Source organism: Somniosus microcephalus, unplaced genomic scaffold (assembly GCF_052327205.1).
Source record: "Somniosus microcephalus isolate GS21.2 unplaced genomic scaffold, FLI_Smic_1.0 unresolved_chr1, whole genome shotgun sequence".
In the NCBI taxonomy this organism is placed as follows: domain Eukaryota; kingdom Metazoa; phylum Chordata; class Chondrichthyes; order Squaliformes; family Somniosidae; genus Somniosus; species Somniosus microcephalus.
The window spans coordinates 89,634,144-89,654,982 of NW_028225179.1; the positions used below are offsets into that span (position 1 = coordinate 89,634,144).

General features: G+C 48.2%; 1 pseudogene; it reads left to right on the forward strand.

Moving 5' to 3' along the window:
• The first annotated feature begins 3,401 nt into the window (after window positions 1–3,401).
• The window catches only part of LOC147095581 (class I histocompatibility antigen, F10 alpha chain-like), a 35,165-nt pseudogene continuing 17,727 nt past the window's right edge, over window positions 3,402–20,839 (forward strand).

Consider the following 20,839-nt stretch of genomic DNA (forward strand, 5'->3'; position numbering starts at 1 on the left):
ACTAACTGCCCCTTGGTATTTCTCAGTTCTACCCATACAGATTCCACATAATCAGAGCTAATATCCTTCCTTACAATTGTGTTAATCCCTTCTTTAATCAGCAATGCTACCCCACCTCCCTTTCCTTTTTGCCTATCTTTCCTGAATATTGAATACCCCTGGATGTTGAGTTCCCAGCCTTGGCCACCCTGGAGCCATGTTTCAGTAATCCCAATCAAATCATATTCGTTTGACCTATTAGAATTATTATTTACTGTTGCCATGTTTGATTTAAACCGTTGATTTCTCTGACTGCCACTTTTGTTTTTCTCCTTCCTATCTTTTGCTTTTATCTTTGTTTCCCTTTCCTCTGTCCCCCTGTTAAGGTTCCCAACCCCCCTGCCATTTCAGTTTAAACCCTCCCTCACAGCACTAGTAAACACTCCACCTAGGACATCGGTCCCAGCCCCGCCCAGGTGCAAACCATCCGGTTTGAACTGGTCCCACCTCCCCCAGAACCGGTTCCAATGTCTCAGGAATTTGAATCCCTCCCCCCTGCTCCATTCCTCTAGGCACGTATTCATCTGAAATATCCTTCTATTTCTACTCTGACTAGCACGTGGCACTGGTAGCAATCCTGAGATTACTACCTTTGAGGTCCTATTTTGTAATTTACTTCCTAACTCCCTATATTCAGCTTTTAGGACCTCATCCCGTTTTTTACCTATATCGATAGTGCCTATATGCACCACGACAACTGGCTGTTCACCCTCCCCTTCCAAAATGTTCTGCAGCTGCTCTGAGACATCCTTGTCCCTTGCACCAGGGAGGCAACACATCATCCTGGAGTCTCATTTGCAGCCACAGAAACGCCTATCTATTCCCCTTACAATAGAATCCCCTATTACTATAGCTCTCCTGCTCTTTTTCCTCCCGTCCTGTGCAGCAGAGCCATCCCTGGTGCCAGGAAGTTGGCTTCTGCTGCCTTCCTCTGATAAGCCATCCCCCCATCAGTATCCAAAGCGGTATATCTGTTTGAGAGGGGGATGTCCACAGGGGTCCCCTGCGCTACCTGCCTGTGCCTACTACTCTGTCTGTTGGTCACCACTTCCCTTTCTGCCTGTCCAACCTTTGCCTGCAGTGTGACCAACTGCCCAAATGTGTTATCCACGAATTTCTCAGCATCGCGTATGGTCCAGTATGAATCCAATTGCAGCTCCAGCGCCGCAATGCGGTCTGCCAGTAGCTGCAGCTGGATACACTTCCCACACACATGGTTGTCAGGGACGCAGGAAGTGTCCCTGAGTTCCCACATAGCGCAGGAGGGGCATGCCACGATTTGATGATGTCCATTACTGTCCGGACAGCCTGACATTACCGCTCAGTTACTGTGACAGCTTCTATGTTCGCTCTAATAAGCAGGAGGGGGACGGGCAGTGTGTTCCCACTAAGCGGCTTGCGGGTACGGAAGTGTCAGTATAACTGTGAGCCCAGTCCCGGCCTGACCCCCGAGTGACCCAGAGCCCAGCGGCGAGACTCCTGCAGGAAAGCGGCTCAGTCGGTTCGGGTTCACACCTGTTTCAGTGTAACTCCAGCCGGCGGGAAGCTGCATTTTAAAAGCTTCATTCTACCTCCTGGGAACTTGGAAAACCTTTTAAACCTCCCAATAAATAGGACAAATCATTAAAAATACAGAGGGAAGGTTCACTTTTATCGCAGGGGGAAACGGGTTCCAGCGACCCGGGAACATCTTTTACACTTTCCGATTCGCTTTAGAATGAAGCTTTGAGGCGATCCATGCAGGTTCGGGTGAAGATTGAGCTCCCAGAGTTAACCTCTCCGTCTCTTTCACACTGACCTGCTGCATATTTGCAACATTTGCTGTTTGTAGCGGATTCCCACCATGTGCGTGTCCATTCGGGCTCATGTTGACTCTGTGCGATGGTGTAAAGAGGGCGAGAGCGAGTCGGCCGCCCGTTTCCCATCTTTCTCCCTGTTTCCCCCTTCTATTGAGTTCAATGGCAGTAAAAATCTGGAGAGCTGTAAAAGGGGCGGCCGACTGGCTATCGCCCGTTTTACTATCGCAGAAAGTCAGGATCGAGCCCACTGACTGCTGGAATTGATCGGCGCCTGCTGCTCACAGCCTGGAGCTGTTCGGGTGAACACCAGAGGCAGCTTCCGGCACCTGTTACAGCTGCTGTGGAAGAAAGAGAGAAAGAAAGACCCGCATTTCTACCGCGCCTTTCACCACCTCAGGACATCAGGTGGAAGCCGATTTAACAGTAACTTTGAAAATGGAATTGGACAAATAGTTAAAGGGAAAACAAAAATACAGGGCTATGGGGAAAGGACAGGTGGGACTAATTGATTCGTTCTACCAAAGAGCCGGCACAGGCACAATGGGCCGAATGGCCTCCTTCTGTGCTGTATCATTCCATGATTGGATGGAGTTAAAAAACAGATCAGCCATGGTCTAAATGAATGGCGGAAAAAGGCTCGAGGGGATGAATGACCTCCTCCTGTTCCTAAATTAATGTTGGAGATATTGGAGGTGAAATGCTGAATATGTTGGTATAACTTTTCAAATAAAGCTGTTGGACTATAACCTGGTGTTGTGTGACTTCTTACATTTGTCCACCCCAGTCCAACTCTGGCATCTCCACACCATAACTTTTCTTTGCCTCTTTTTTTAATGGTACAGCCTATTTAAAACAAGTGTTACAGCAGTGGACAATAACATGTCTCACTAATATTGCCAAAAGTAATTTTAGGGTGAAAATGTACAGTGGTATAGCGAGTAATAACAGTCAATGAACAAGGGTATTTGCAGCTTGGTCTGAAATTCCTCTTTTCTCTATTTTAGCAGAGCCTCAATCTGTTCACAGCAGATAGATTTACGCCGCCATTGAAAGGGAGGAGGGTTGAATTTTCAGATTGTGTAGCTTGTAAACTTTCTAGCACCCAGCAGAAACAGTGAAAGTGACCAGGCTGTGATTGGCCTTTCATTGACCTTAACAAGGCGAGGCTGTATTTGCCAGTGAGGTTTGCCCCTGTTCTGAGAAGGGGAAAACACAGGATTGGAGATTGCTGCTGCTTTTAACAGCCAGCTCTATAATCACTACCGATCAGGTTCAGTGGGAAATATTCTCGCCGGTGCTTTCAATTTGTGTCCCAGCCTTCTTCCAGTTTCAAGTCTTTGTCATTGACCAGTGTGTTCTCTTCTAATCCAATTCTGCCCGCAGTTCCTAATTCTGGGAATAGAGCCAGAGGTCCCCTCCCCAGTGACGGGAGGTGATTTATTTCCCAATGGATAGAATAGGTTTGACTGAACGAGATAAGCAGAATAATGTGGGAGGGGTTCGGATAACAACAAAACCTTCCCGTCTCGCTGTGCAGGGTTTAACTGAGCGACTCCCTGAAACATGTTCCTCTTTGCTTTACTGAGCCTTTACTTTTTTCAACGGGTGGTTCCTGGTAAGTCAAATGACTGGACTTGTGCGGCTATATTCATTATTGCACGACATGAATGCCATCGTGAGCAACGTATTTGACCCGGGTATCATCCGGGTTAAACTGGCTGCCCCCGTATTAGTCCGGGATACACCGACTGCCCCCGTATTAGTCCTGGAAACACCGACTGCCCTCTGCTTTAGACTGGGTTACACTGACAACTCTCTTGTTTAGTCCGGGTTTCACTGACTGCCCTCTTGTTTAGTCCAGTTTACTCTGAATGATTCCGTGTTTAGTCCGGGTTACACTGACTGCCTCGGACCTTGTGAATACCCTGGGGGAGCTCATGTGTTGGTTGAAGTGGCGAGGTGCCGATAGGGAACAAAGGTACCGGAGAGTTACTGCAGGACTGAAGTAATGTCCTTCAATTGTAGATGGGGACTTTTGCGGTGATTCAGAGCGACCTGTTGGCAACGTTGGTTGGACTCGTTCCAGGAGCTTTCATCACATGACCTCCAGCCCAGTCAACCCGCCTTTTGTCCCCAGCTCCAATACTGTTATAATTGTGATTGTTCTGTTGTTGTTACCTTTCTTGTAGTTTCTTGCAGCGGTGCCCAGGAGATTAATCTTTCATTCCTGGAGACTCCGGGATAGTTCTGAAGGGTTGGTAAACCTATGCTCCACCCGTCCGAGAGAAAAAGTTGGCGGGGACAGTATAAATTTCATGATCCGGCTTCATTTACATGAAATAAGTGCCATGGCTTTTTTATTAAAGGGCAGCCTACAGTCCCTGATGCATTAACAAGGGTGGTTAATGCAGAGCGACTTACTGGAGCATCAGGTTGCATGACATGGTCAGTTATACTCCGATTCTCTGGGCAGCGGTGGAAGCGCTTGTAGAGCAAGTAAGCACCGGTACTGTGGTCCTCGTCTCCACTAATAGGTAACGATAGGCCCATCAAATTGGCCAGCTGTAATGGCGATAGGTGGATGAGCAAGCCAATGCCAGCAACAATGGCTATAAAGTGGACAGTACCCAAAAGCGGCTGATTGCAATCGACAACTTGTTTTGGCCTATCGCCCAATTTTCTTTTCCAATGACTTCAATCAAATAGAATTTCAGGTGGCGGGCAAAGCTGACTGCTGATTGGCTATTGCCCATTCCGCGCTGCCGCCCAAGACAAATTTATATTCCATTTCCCCAAAGATCTGGCTGCATTGCAGGAAGAAATGTAATAACCTCACCAGGACTGCCAAGGTCAGACTCGGCATGACATCTCTCTTTCCAGGTGAAACAGCGATTTACTTGTACTTCTCGCAATTTAATATACTGTATTCGCTGCTCACGATGTGGTCTCCTCTACATTGGGGAGCCCAAACGCAGATTGGGTGTCCGCTTTGTGGAACACCTCCGTTCAGTCCATAAGGATGACCCCGAGCTTCCGGTCGCCTGTCACTTTAATTCACCACCCCATTCCCACTCGGACCTCACTGTACTCGTGCTCTTGCATTGTTCCACGGAAGCTCAGCGTAAGCTCGAGGAACAGCATCTCATCTTCCGATTAGGCATTTTACAGCCTTCCGGATTCAATATCGAGTTCAACAATTTCAGATCATAACCTCGGCCCCCATTACATTTTTAATTATTTTTTATCCACACCTTTGTTTTGGTCCTTCCCTCCCTTTTTTTCTCTCCCACATGGCAGCTGCCTCCCATTCTGCCAGCGCATTTCACACCTAATCTAGAGCTGTCTTTTGTCTCCACTAGTCCTATCACCATCTTGTCTCATTTTGAATACATCTTAATGTCTCTTCACTTCTCTTTTGTTCTCTCCCAGCCTGGCCTTTTAATCTATTTCTTTTCCTAAGCTTTTCCAGTCTTGACAAAGGGTTTGCCCCAAAACGTTGACTCTATTTTCTCTCCACGGATGTTGCCTGGCCTGCTGAGCTTTTCCAGCATTTTCTGTTGTTATTTATGACATCTCTCTTACTGTCTGCACAGCCTCACACTACTGGAAGTTAGCCGCTGCACTAATAATCCTGTCCTCCCCACTTCCCATGGCTCTCCTCCAATCACAGCAGACTCTTCACGACATTCCAGAGTGCAATTACCAGAAACCCATTAACAGTTCAAAATATTCAGCAGCCAGTACAAGCATTTTAAATGGATTAAGTAGTGAAATCCCACAACATAATAGAAGAAAAATGTCTCCCATATATTCCAGCATTTTATTTGAGACCTGTAAAGTATGTACCTTTAAGGGGGGAACTACTTTTTACAGCTCATGTATACTGTAGTACCGGCAGTGACCACACCTGTATATAACGCTGAGTAGTAATCTGTTGTTTCAGTTGCAGTTAGAAACACGTCGAGTAAACACCTGTTGTACCGTTCTCTGCAGTCCTTTTCTTATTATTACAAGGACGTAACAGTGGCGACGAACAAGTTCGAACCAACCTGCAACTCTGCATCACCTCCCAGGGATTCGCTCCTGGAGAACAGTGGAAGAAGGTCGAATCCAGAAGCACGGGCGTCGACCACGGGCAACCGCCCAGTCATCCAGCGGAGATTTGAGCATCGCAGGGGAGGCTGTTGAGAGCCAGGCTTGGCTTTCCAGTCATGGTGGTCCAGCGAAACGGGCTGGCAACAGGTACTGCACAGACCCTTCCCGGACAGCGAAGGGCTAGAGTCCGACCGAGCGGCACAGATAAAGGCCAAGCAGCATCAACGGGGGAGAGAGAGAGGGCAGAGTGCACAGGGCGCAGCCGGTGTTCAGGACTGAGCGGCGTCAATGGGGGAGAGAGGTGAGACAGAGCAGAGCACAGCCGGTGGTCAAGGGCCGAGCAGCGTCAACGGGGGAGAGAGGCGAGAGAGAGCAGAGTGCAGCCGGTAGCGTGGGAGACGCCATTTTAAGCCACAGCAGGGAAGAAAGGAAAGCGCGGGAGATGCCATTTTAAGCCAGTCTAACCACACACAAAAATGCCGAAGAGTGGCAGTATCACAGCGTTCGACAATGAAGTCGAAGATTGGACGACATATGTCGAATGCACAGAAGTATACTGCAAGGCGAATGAACTGCCAGATGAAAAGAAAGCTCTGGTATTGTTGAATTCAATGGGTGCAAAAACGTATGGCTTACTATGAAACCTAGTAACCCCAGAGAAGCCAGTAGAAAAGGATTTTGAAAACATAGTGTCAATCCTACAGGACCACTTAAACCCCACACCGCTGCTGATAGCAGAAAGATTTAAGTTTCACAAAAGGAACCAGCATAAAGATGAAAGTAATGCTGAGTATTTAACGGAACTGCGCAAGCTATCGAAACACTGCCAGTTTGGAACGGGACTAGCAGATACTTTAAGGGACAAGTTTGTGTGTGGGCTTCAAAGTGAAGGAACCCAGAAGCGGCTTCCATCAGAAAAGGAACTTACGCTGGACAAGGCTTTCAGCATTGCAGTATCACACGAAGCAGCAGCACGGGGCGCGGCAGAGGTACAACAGAGATCGCAAGAATATGGCACAAATGAAATGTCATACGGAACAGTGAAGTGCTATCGCTGCAGCAGAACAACACACGACCATAATGATTGCTGGTTCAAGGACAAAGTGTGCAGACAGTGTGGAAAAGTAGGACACATAGCAAGAGTCTGCAGGTCGGGAAAGAAAACCAGCAGCAAGAAATCTCCACAGGAGAAGTACAAGAAGGTACATAAGGTGACGGAGAGTAGTTCAGACGAACAGAAGAGTGATACAGACTCCGGAAGCAAGGAGCTGGGTTGTCTGAAGCTACATAATGTGGTCAAAATGGAGGATCACCAAACTATCTGGGTCACGCTCAAGATAGCAGGAGTCCAAGTGAAAATGGAATTGGACACAGGATCAGCCCTAACAGTCATAAACCGAAGGGACTACAAGCGGCTATTCTCACATATACCCTTAAGCGATACAAAGATTGTCATGAAGACGTACACGGGGCAAAAAAGTCTACCCCAAAGGAAAAATAAGGGTGAACGTTATATATAACGGCAAGGAAACACTAAAAATGGACCTATATGTATTGCCAGATGGAGGACCACCACTACTAGGATGTGAATGGATCTGGAAGATACAGCTAGATTGGCATTCCATACAAGCACTGACTGTAGATGCCAAAAAGGATGACGACGTCACACCTGGACGACTGTCAAAAATGCTAACTGACACACAAGAAGTGTTCCAGCAGGGGCTCGGAATACTAAAAGCCATAACAGCGACGATCAAAATAGAGGAAAATGCAAGCCCAAAGATTTTTAAGGCCAGACCGGTACCTTATGCGATCCGCCCAGCCGTCGAAGCAGAGCTGGAAGGTTTGGAGTGTTCAGGAGTACTGTCCAAAGTGGACTGGAGCGAGTGGGCTACACCCATCGTTCCTGTAATGAAGAGGTCGTTGAGTAAGATGCCTGGGGAACCAAAGAAGGTTCGCATCTGTGGGGACTTTAAGGTGACAGTGAACCCAGTCCTTCACACTGTACAGTATCCGCTTCCGCAGATTGAAGATATATTCTCCTCGCTATCTGGGGGGAAATGCTTCACTAAGGTTGATCTGGCCCAGGCGTACCTGCAAATGGAGGTAGAAGAAGCCTCGAAACAGTACCTCACGATCAACACTCATAAAGGTCTCTACCAATGCAACTGGCTGCTGTTCAGGGTAGCATCAGCTCCGGCTATTTGGAAAAGGGCAATGGAACAAGTCCTGCAAGGGATTCCAGGGACCCAGTGTTATTTGGACGACATCCTGCTCATGGGCGAAAATGACAGTGATCACCTCGCCAACCTGGAGCAGGTGCTCACTAGATTGAAGGAATATGGGCTCCGAGCTAATCACCACAAATGTGAGTTTTTCCAGAAGCAGATCTCGTATTGTGGCCACGTTATTGATAAAGAGGGGTTACATAAGTTCCCTGAAAAGATTGCTGCAGTAGTCAAGGCTCCAGCACCGGAAAATGTGTCACAACTGAGGTCGTTCCTCGGGCTGGCGAACTACTACAATAAGTTCTTGCCGAATTTGTCTACCATACTACACCCACTGAACACCCTACTGCAAACGGGGGTACCATGGAAGTGGAGTGACGAATGTAAACGAGCTTTCCAGAAGAGCAAAGCATTGATCACATCAAAAGAGGTGTTGGCTCATTTCAACCCAGCACAACCAATTCGGTTGGCGTGTGATGCATCACCCTATGGCATTGGAGCGGTGCTGTCACACAAATTCCCTGACGGCTCGGAGAGGCCAGTAGCCTTTGCGTCTCAGTCACTAACCTCAGCCGAGCGTAACTATGCCCAGATTGACAGGGAGGCCCTCAGCCTAGTGTGGGGAGTGAAAAAGTTCAATCACTATCTGCACGGGCAGTTCACCTTGCTGACTGACCACCAACCACTTGTCTCCAACTTTAATCCAAAGAAGAGCGTTCCGGTGATGATTGCGCAACGGCTACAAAGATGGTCCCTTTTTCGAGGGGCGCACCAATATGAAATCGAGTATAAGGGCACGAAACAGCATGGAAACGCTGATGGGCTATCACGCCTGCTACTGCCTACTGCGGAGGAAGCACCAGCAGTGGATCCTGTCGAAATATTTCATTCGACTATAATTGAATGCTTGCCAGTAACTAACGCTGGTATAGAGAAGGAGACCCGAAATGACCCGACACTGTCTCGGGTATATGATTTGACAGTGAAGGGATGGCCAGCACATGGTGACTCACTGTTGCCAGCATTCTCATCCAGAAGAGAACAGCTGTCAGTATGCCAGGGGACCTTGATGTGTGGATCCCGAGCGGTAATTCCACCCAAGTTAAGGGAGAGAGTGCTCAATGAGCTTCACGAAGGTCATCTGGGAGGGGTGAAAATGAAAAGCCTTGCTAGGGCTTATGTGTGGTGGCCAGGGATCGATCAGCAAATCGAGGACCTGACAAAGAGCTGCTCAGGATGCCAGAAGGTCCAAAATGCACCACCACATGCCCCTCTACACCCATGGGAGTAGCACTCATCTCCATGGCAACGGGTGCATATTGATTTTGCTGGTCCATTCATGGACTCAATGTTTTTAATAGCCATGGATGCGCACTCGAAATGGCCTGAGGTGATCAAAATGCCCTCCACCACCACGGGGAAAACTATTGCAGTCCTACGGACCATTTTTGCCAGGAACGGCTTGCCAGAGCAGATTTGCTCTGATAACGGACCACAGTTTGTGTCCGAAGAGTTTCGAAGATTTATGAAAAGGAATGGGGTAAGGCATTACACATCCGCCCCGTATCATCCAGCCACAAATGGATTGGCTGAAAGGTTCGTACAAATCTTTAAAAAAGCAGTAAAGGCCATGTGCGATGACGACATTCCACTGCAGCATAAGGTGGACAATTTCCTGTTAGCCTACAGAAATGCAACACATGCAGTCACCAACCAGGCCCCGGCCATGATGTTCTTTAACCGAAGGTTGAGATCTCGTCTGGATTTGCTCAGTCCAAATGTACAAAGAGATGTTGAGAGTAAGCAATTCCAGCACATCAATGAGAAGCCGACAAGGAGCTTCAATGTAGGGCAACCAGTCTTGGCCCGCGACTACCAAACAGAGAAATGGCAACCAGGAACGATATGCACACGGCAGGGGCCACTAATGTACACAGTGGACGTTGGGGAGAGCATCGTGAGATGCCATGCTGACCAGATCCTAGAGTCACAGGAACGAGTCAACCCCATGCCTCGCCCATATGTACCTGGTGATGAACCTGACGTACAGGTGGCATCTACCCCAGAAACTGTAGCATCGGAAGCTGATGAACCAACCGACGCTAGGGGGCCAGAATCGCCTCCGCAACAAGAGCAAGACACCGGGAAAGGCGCTATCCAGAAAGGATAAGGAAGCCTCCCCAAAGACTGAATTTATAAATAGACTATTTTCAGCTAATGTTGCATGTTAAAAGTGTTAATTGTAATTAGTTTGATATTTAATTGTTCAATGAATGTTATGGTACTGTTAATCTAAAAGGGGAGGAATTGTAATGTATGTACCTTTTAGGGGGAGAACTGCTTTTTACAGCTCCTGTATCCTGTAGTACCAGCAGTGACCACACCTGAATATAAACCCTGAGTAGTGATCTGTACAGTCAGTTGCAGTTTGAACCATGTTCAGTAAACACCTGTTGTACCGTCTCTGCAGTTCTTTTCTTATTAATACACAGACGTAACAGTGGCGACGAGCAGATTCGAACCTACCTGCAACTCTGCATCACCTCCCAGGGATTCGCTCCTGGAGAACAGTGGAAGAAGGTCGAGTCCAGAAGCACAGGCATCGACCACGGGCAACCGCCCAGTTATCCAGCAGAGATTTGAGCATCGCAGGGGAGGCTGTTGAGAGCCAGGCTTGGCTTTCCAGTCATGATGGTCCAGCAAAACGGGCTGGCAACAGGTACTGCGCAGACCCTTCCCGGACAGCGAAGGGCTAGAGCCCGACCGAGCGGCACAGAAAAAGGCCGAGCAGCGTCGACGGGGGACAGAGAGAGGGCAGAGCGCACAGGGTGCAGCCGGTGTTCAGGACCGAGCTGCGTCAACGGGGGAGAGAGGCGAGAGAGAGCAGAGCGCAGCCGGTGGTCAAGGGCCGAGCAGCGTCAACGGGGGAGAGAGTCGCGCAGGAATACGCGAGACACTGCCATTGTAACGAGGACCACCGAGAGCGGCGTTGGCAGCAGCGCGGGAGACGCCATTTTAAGCCACAGCGGGGAAGAAAGGAAAGCGCGGGAGACGCCATTTTAAGCCAGTCAAACCACACCAAAAAATGCCGAAGAGTGGCAGTATCACAGCGTTCGACAATGAAGTCGAAGTTTGGACGACATATGTCGAACGCACAGAAGTATACTGCAAGGCGAATGAAGTGCCAGATGACAAGAAAGCTCTGGTATTGTTGAATTCAATGGGTGCAAAAACGTATGGCTTACTACGAAACCTAGTAACCCCAGAGAAGCCAGTAGAAAAGGATTTTGAAAACATAGTGTCAATCCTACAGGACCACTTAAACCCCACACCGCTGCTGATAGCAGAAAGATTTAAGTTTCACAAAAGGAACCAGCATAAAGCTGAAAATGATGCTGAGTATTTAACGGAACTGCGCAAGCTATCGAAACACTGCCAGATTGGAACGGGACTAGCAGATACTTTAAGGGACATGTTTGTGTGTGGGCTTCGAAGTGAAGGAACCCAGAAATGGCTTCTATCAGAAAAGGATCTTACGCTGGACAAGGCTTTCAGCATTGCAGTATCACACGAAGCAGCAGCACGGGGCGTGGCAGAGATACAACGGAGACCGCAAGAATATGGCACAAATGAAATGTCATACGGAACAGTGAAGTGCTATCGCTGCGGCAGAACAACACACGACCATAATGATTGCTGGTTCAAGGACAAAGTGTGCAGACAGTGTGGAAAAGTAGGACACAAAGCAAGAGTCTGCAGGTCGGGAAAGAAAACCAGCAGCAAGAAATCTCCACAGGAGAAGTACAAGAAGGTACATAAGGTGACGGAGAGTAGTTCAGACGAACAGAAGAGTGATACAGACTCCGGAAGCAAGGAGCTGAGTTGTCTGAAACTACATAATGTGATCAAAATGGAGGATCACCAAACTATCTGGGTCACGCTCAAGATAGCAGGAGTCCAAGTGAAACTGGAATTGGACACAGAATCAGCCCTAACAGTCATAAACCGAAGGGACTACAAGCGGATATTCTCACATATGCCCTTGAGAGATACAAAGATTGTCTTGAAGACGTACACGGGCCAAAAATCTACCCCAAAGAAAAAATAAGGGTGAACGTTATATATAACGGCAAGGAACCACCAAAAATTGACTTATATGTATTGCCAGATGGAGGACCACCACTACTAGGATCTGAATGGATCCGGAAAATACAGCTAGATTGGCATTCCATACAAGCACTGACTCTAGATGCCAAAAAGGATGACGACATCACACCTGGACGACTGTCAAAAATGCTAACTGACGCACAAGAAGTGTTCCAGCAGGGACTCGGAACACTAAAAGGCATAACAGCGACGATCAAAATAGAGGAAAATGCAAGCCCAAAGTTTTTTAAGGCCAGACCGGTACCTAATGCGATCCGCCCAGTCGTCAAAGCAGAGCTGGAGGGTTTGGAACGCTCAGGAGTACTGTCCAAAGTGGACTGGAGCGAGTGGGCTACACCCATCGTTCCTGTAATGAAGAGGTCATTGAGTAATATGTCTGGGGAACCAAAGAATGTTCGCATCTGTGGGGACTTTAAGGTGACAGTGAACCCAGTCCTTCACACTGTACAATATCCACTTCCGCGGATTGAAGATATTTTCGCCTCGCTATCTGGAGGGAAATGCTTCACTAAGATTGATCTGGCCCAGGCGTACCTGCAAATGGAGGTAGAAGAAGCCTCGAAACAGTACCTCACGTTCAACACTTATAAAGGTCTCTACCAATACAACTGGCTGGTGTTCGGGGTAGCATCAGCTCCGGCTATTTGGCAAAGGGCAATGGAACTAGTCCTGCAAGGGATTCCAGGGACCCAGTGTTATTTGGACGACATCCTACTCACGGGCGAAAATGACAGTGATCACCTCGCCAACCTGGAGCAGGTGCTCACTAGATTGAAGGAATATGGGCTCCGAGCTAATCGCCACAAATGCGAGTTTTTCCAGAAGCAGATCTTGTATTGTGGCCTCGTTATTGATAAAGAGGGGTTACATAAGTCCCCTGAAAAGATTGAGGCAGTTGTCAAGGCTCCAGCACCGGAAAATGTGTCACAACTGAGGTCGTTCCTCGGGCTGGTGAACTACTACCATAAGCTCTTGCCGAATTTGTCTGCCGTACTACACCCACTGAACACCCTACTGCAAACGGGGGTACCATGGAAGTGCAGTGGCGAATGTAAATGAGCTTTCCAGAAGAGCAAAGCATTGATCACATCAAAAGAGGTGTTGGCTCATTTCATCCCAGCACTACCAATTCGGTTGGCATGTGATGCATCACCCTATGGCATTGGAGCGGTGCTGTCGCACAAATTCCCGGACGGCTCGGAGAGGCCAGTAGCCTTTGCGTCTCGGTCACTAACCTCAGCCGAGCGTAACTATGCCCAAATTGACAGGGAGGCCCTCAGCCTAGTGTGGGGAGTGAAAAAGTTCAATCACTATCTGCACGGGCAGAAGTTCACCTTGCTGACTGACCACCAACCACTTGCCTCCATCTTTAGTCCAAAGAAGGGCGTTCCGGTGATGACTGCGCAACGGCTACAAAGATGGTCCCTTTTTCTAGGGGCGCACCAATATGAAACCGAGTATAAGGGCACGAAACAGCATGGAAACGCTGATGGGCTATCACGCCTGCCACTGCCTACTGTGGAGGAAGCACCAGCAGTGGATCCTGTCAAAATATTTCATTCGACTATAATTGAATGCTTGCCAGTAACTAACGCTGGTATAGAGAAGGAGACCCGAAATGACCCGACACTGTCTCGGGTATATGATTTGACGGTGAAGGGATGGCCAGCACATGGCGACTCACTGTTGTCAGCATTCTCATCCAGAAGAGAACAGCTGTCAGTATGCCAGGGGACCTTGATGTGTGGATCCCGAGTGGTAATTCCACCCATGTTAAGGGAGGGAGTGCTCAATGAGCTTCATGAAGGTCATCTGGGAGGGGTGAAAATGAAAAGCCTTGCTAGGGCTTATGTGTGGTGGCCGGGGATCGATCAGCAAATCGAGGACCTGACAAAGAGCTGCTCAGGATGCCAGAAGGTCCAAAGTGCACCACCACATGCCCCTCTACACCCATGGGAGTGGCCCGCATCTCCATGGCAACGGGTGCATATTGATTTTGCTGGTCCATTCATGGACTCAATGTTTTTAATAGTCGTGGATGCGCACTCGAAATGGCCTGAGGTGATCAAAATGTCCTCCACCACCACGGAGAAAACTATTGCAGTCCTATGGACCATTTTTGCCAGGAGCGGCTTGCCAGAGCAGATTTGCTCTGATAACGGACCACAGTTTGTGTCCGAAGAGTTTCGAAGATTTATGAAAAGGAATGGGGTAAGGCATTACACATCCGCCCCGTATCATCCAGCCACAAATGGATTGGCTGAGAGGTTCGGACAAACCTTTAAAAAAGCAGTAAAGGCCATGTGCGATGACGACATTCCACTGCAGCATAAGGTGGACAATTTCCTGTTAGCCTACAGAAATGCGACACATGCAGTCACCAACCAGGCCCCGGCCATGATGTTCTTTAACCGAAGGTTGAGATCTCGTCTGGATTTGCTCAGACCAAATGTACGAAGAGATGTTGAGAGTAAGCAATTCCAGCACATCAATGAGAAGCCGACAAGGAGCTTCAATGTAGGGCAACCAGTCTTGGCCCACGACTACCGAACAGAGAAATGGCAACCAGGAACGATATGCACAAGCAGGGGCCACTAATGTACACAGTGGACGTTGGGGAGAGCATCGTGAGACGCCATGCTGACCAGATCCTAGAGTCACAGGAACGAGTCAACCCCATGCCTCGCCCATATGTACCTGGTGATGATCCCGACGTACAGGTAGCATCTACCCCAGAAACAGTAGCATCGGAAGCTGATGAACCAACCGACGATAGGGGGCCAGAATCGCCTCCGCACCAAGAGCAAGACACCGGGAAAGGCGTTATCCAGAAAGGATCAGGAAGCCTCCCCAAAGACTGAATTTATATATAGTCTATTTGCAGCTAATGTTGCATGTTAAAAGTGTTAATTGTAATTAGTTTGATATTTAATTGTGAAATGCGTGTTATGGTACTGTTAATCTAAAAGGGGAGGAATTGTAATGTATGTACCTTTAAGGGGGGAACTACGTTCTACAGCTCGTGTATACTGTAGTACCGGCAGTGACCACACCTGTATTTCACGCTGAGTAGTAATCTGTTGTTTCAGTTGCAGTTTGAACCACGTTGAGTAAACACCTGTTGTACCGTTCTCCTGCAGTCCTTTTCTTATTATTACACGGATGTAACAAGACCAACTGTGGAACCCTTTAATATCTGCCTCCCGAGTAGTCCCAATGTGTGGGCCGGATCAGGAACTAGTGGTAACAATGTGGGCAGAGAGGGAAATGTTGTTGAGGGCCTTGATAATGTCCTTTAACCCCAATTTGCATATATTCAAGATGCTTTTACCGCTCTTTGGCTCACCAAATCTGAGGCCAATTTTAATGTCGCTGCAAGCAGCAGGCTGGGAACAGATCACTGCGCACACACCGGGGATGGATTCTGCTCGGCTTAGTACCATAATTCTGGGTGCACTTCCTCACTAATTCACCAAAGAATACCCAGGTCAGACGTGGGACTAAAATCTTAAAGTTACGTTTTAAAAATGAGATGAGATGATGTAACTTATTCGAACCTTCACATTTTTCATTTATTTCGAAAATGAGAATATACTTGTAATGGATAATATTTAATATTAATGCTCATTTTGCCTTCTCTGCAATGGTTTAACACGTGACCAATGGCAAAATATCCAGTGATCTCGCATTTCTCTGAATAAATTATTTTTTCCCAAGTTGTTCAGCAAACTGACATTTCTAATATTTGATATTCCAATGATTTTTTTATTATGTCCTAGATTCTCACTCTCTGCTATATTACTACACCCTGAACCATGGGAGCGCTGATCTGCCGGAGTATAGTGTTATAGGGCTTTTGGATGGCTGCAAGATAGGCTATTACGACAAAAATATGAAAATAACTGCAATGGATAGCGGAAGCATTGAGCAAGAGTTGCTGGGACAAATACACAATCACTCACGCTGGTTTCCACGGACTCATCAAGGGACAGGTTGATAGATGGTTGCAGCAGCAAAACCAAACATCAAGTGAGTGTAATCATTTGAATCAATGCAGCGAACCACAGGGGTGATTTTCACTTGGGGGGTAGTGTAGCATCAGGGATATCGAACAGACTGCCCATTATACACCCTGCCTGGTTTCATAGAAACATAGAAACATAGAAGATAGGAGCAGGAGTAGGCCATTCGGCCCTTCAAGCCTGCTCCACCATTCAATGAGATCATGGCTGATCATCCAAATTCAGTACCCTGTCCTTGCCTTCTCCCCAGATCCCTTGATCCCTTTAGCCTTAAGAAATATATCCAACTCTATCTTGAATATATTTAATGAACTGGCCTCCACCGCCCTCTGTGACAGAGAATTCCACAGGTTCACCACTCTCTGGGTGAAGAAATTCCTCCTCATTTCAGTCCTAAATGGCTTACCCCTTATCCTTAGACTATAACCCCTGGTTCTGGACTCCCCAGCCATCAGAAACATCCTTCCTGCATCTAGTCTGTCCAGGCCTGACAGAATTTTATAGGTTTCGATGAGATCCCCTCTCAATCTTCTAAGCTCCAGTGAGTATAAGCCCAATCGACACAATCTCTCCTCATACGTCATTCCTGCCATCCCAGGTTTCAGCCTGGTGAATCTACGCTGCACTCCTTCCATGGCAAGAACATCCTTCCTCAGATAAGGTGACCAAAACTGCACACAATACTCAAGGTGCGGTCTCACCAAGGCCCTGTACAACTGTAGCAAGACATCCTTGTTCCTGTACTCGAACCCTCTTGCTACGAAGGCCAACATACCATTTGCCTTCTTAACCGCCTGCTGCACCTGCATGCTTACCTTCAGCGACTGGTGCAAAAGAACACCCAGGTCTCTTTGCACTTCCCCTTCTCCCTATCTATTGCCATTCAAATAATAATCTGCCTTCCTGCTTTGGCCACCAAAGTGGATAACCTCACATTTATCCACATTATAGTGCATTTGCCATGTTTCTGCCCAATCACCCAACCTGTCCAAATCGTACTGGAGTTTCACGACATCCTCCTCACAGCTTACCCTCCCACCCAGCTTTGTGTCGTCTGCAAATTTGGAGATATTACATCCAATTCCCTCGTCCAGATCATTAATATATATTGTGAACAGCTGGGGTCCTAGGACCGATCCTTGCGGTACCCCACTAGTCACTACCTGCCACTCGGAAAATGACCCGTTTATTCCAACTCTTTGCTTTCTGTCCGCCTTCCATTGCCTTCAGCAGAAGGGAACGTCAGGCGAGGTGTATAATGGGCATCACCCATTTTACACCATCTCTGGAAGGTAACATTAACCCCAATGAATGATATTGGTGGTACTGCGGGGGTGGGGGGGGGGTGAAATTCAATGTTGGTGGGTGTCAAATGGGCAGTAGCAGCAAGGCTGCCTGAAGTACCTTTCCATTCCTTTAACTGTAAAATGGGCCGGGGTGTATAACAGGCGGCTTTTCCGCTACCGCCTGTTTAGCAAACCCGCTGAAGTTGAATTTCACTCTCATCGCCAGGTAAAACACGGGCACCTGTGAATCAGCTGTTGTTTTACACCTCAATCGATTTTCTGAAAATGGGACATGGTGTAATGTGGGCGGCCGGTTCACCATTGGCCACATATCACCTGGTGATAAAAAAATTTAAAAATCCCCCACCCAAACCATCAGTGTTTATTGAATGACATTTGTAATATTACATTTAATTAATGATATTCACAATATTGTATTTATTGAATGATTTTGCTGGCTATTTTACATGTAACTAATCATGTATATTTATTGAAGTAATTTTTAACTCTTCAGGCAAAAATGTAAAACTGTCAATATCAGACCGGCCGCCCGTTCTACACCTCGCTTGGATTCCTTTTCCATTGGGCAAGGTTTATAACAGGAAACTGACCCGATATTGCCCGCTTTACACTATGGCCACAATTTAAAATTACCCACCCGCTTGATGGTAATATTACTTTTAGTGAATGATATTAGTAAAACATTTATTGAATGACATTGGAAATATCACATTTATTGAATCAACTTGGAAATATTGTGTTTATTCAATTATATTGTCAATATTCAATTTAAGGGTTTGTATTCATATCATTGCATTTGCTCAGTGATATTGGTGAGCACATATATAATATGTAATGTAGATGTTGACGTTTCAGGCTCCAATGCCGTCTTATATCCAGCAACTGGTTTATAAGAAAGGGTTACTAACCAGCCTGCAGTTTTCTATTGATTAGGATGTGGCAGAGCCACGAAGGGACTCGGATCAACTGTATATAATTCCCTTTAACAATGTGTTAGCTACAGCCTGAATCTGTATCTTTGTATAAATTGTTTGCATGTACAGAGCACGGTCCCTTTAAGAGCGCGGGCAAACGCGATGACGTCACGCCGTTCATCACGTGCTCCCCCAACGGCGGGAAAAACGTGATGACATCATGACGCTGGCCACGGGACTGCCCAAGCAGTCCTCGTGGAGCCTCCGAACTGACTAGACCTGTATTCGTAGTTCTCGTGCTTTTGTTTGTTAAACTCAGTTAGTTTTACATTAAACATCTTTTGATTGATCGCCTGAGTCGACCTCAGTCTTTTGATAGGAATTAGACATTCCTACATTGGTGACCCCGACTTTTGCGAATGGTTTTCGCAGAAGGAACAAAGCATGGAAACAAACGCCGTTACATTGTAGCTACCGCAATTCTGGGAGCAACAAGTGACCTCGTGGTTCATCCAGGTTGAAGCCCATTTTGCACTCCGAAACATCATTGCGGATCAGACCCGTTACTTCTACGTGGTCTCCGCACTCGGCAGCTCCACCGCCTCGCAGATCATCAGCCTGCTTGAGAAACCCCCGGACGACCGCAAGTATGAAACACTCAAGGCGCGATTGTTACAGGTCTTCGGGCTCATGAAGTCGGAGCGCGCCCGCCGACTGCTCGCTATGCCCGGCCTCAGGGATTCCAAGCCGTCTGAGCTAATGAGCCAAATGCTGATGCTCCTTGGCTCTGAACCGGAATGCTTCCTCTTTAGGGAGCTATTCCTCAGTCAGTTACCGGAGCAAGTACAAGCTGCCCTGGCCAGGTCCGAAGTCACAGACTGCGCAGCGCTTGCTGCCGAAGCGGACAAGATTATCGCGGTGATGCAACAGTACTGCACTGCCACGAGGCGCCCATCCCCCACAGACGCTGCCCCGGCTCCTCAACCCGCGGGGCTGTGCTTCTACCACGCCCGTTTTGATGCAAAAGCAAGATGCTGCCACCCTCCCTGCAGCTCCTCGCCCAAAACAAAATAACAACAACAGCAACTCTGCCAAAAGAGGAACGGGTCTAACGGGTGCCCCGCGGCTACGATGGCAATCGGAAATTCAGGCAAGCTCCTGTTTATCACCGACTCCCTCTCCGGTCGGCGATTCCTATGTGACTCCGGGGCGTAGTGTAGCATCCTACCCGCGTCAGCTCTGGATGTACAGGATGGGAGGCACGGCCTCTCCCTCGAGGCAGCTAATGGAGGGCTATTCGGACCTTCGGCAAACGGCGGGTCCAGGTGTGCTTCGGCGGCCAGCGATTTGTTTGGGAATTTGTTATGGCCAAGTTTTCACAAGCCATTCTCGGTGCAGATTTCCTGTGCACCAGCGGCCTCCTGGTCGATGTGCGGAACCGACGGTTAATCAATGTGGCCACATTTCACTCTATCCCTTGCCACTGCAGTAATGCCATATCGCGCACCGTCTTGTGTGCTTTCCCGACTCCGGATGAGTTCACTCGCCTGCTAGTCGAATTCCCAGACCTGACCAGACCCACCTTCCCCTCCACGGCCACGAAACATGGAGTCGAACACCACATCACCACTACTGGCCCCCCGGTCTACGCACGGGCCCGGCGCCTCGCACCTTGCAAGCTCGCAGCTGCGAAAGCAGAGTTTGCCACAATGGAACGCTTAGGGATTATTCGCCGGCCGAATAGTCCCTGGTCTTCACCTCTCCAAATTGTCCCGAAGCCTGGCGGTGGATGGCGGCCATGCGGCGGCTACCGACGCCTAAATGATGCCACTACTCCTGATCGGTACCCAAGCCCTCATATCCAGGATTTCTCTGCCCATTTGGCAGGAAATACCATTTTTTCCAAAGTTGACCTTGTCCGTGGCTACCACCAGGTCCCGGTGCACCCACAAGACATCCCGAAAACTGCAGTCATCACCCCGTTCGGAATTTTTGAATTTCTGCGGATGCCGTTTGGACTGAAGAATGCTGCACAGGCTTTCCAGCGCCTGATGGACTCCGTACTTCGGGACCTTCAGTTCATATTCATCTACTTGGACAATATTCTCATTGCCAGCCCTAACAAGGAGCAGCACATCTATCATTTACGCACCCTTTTCCGGTGCCTCAGCCAACACGGCCTGATCATCAACCCGGCCAAGTGCCAGTTCGGCCTGCAACGAATTGATTTCCTGGGGCATCGCATCACCTCGGAAGGAACAGTTCCTT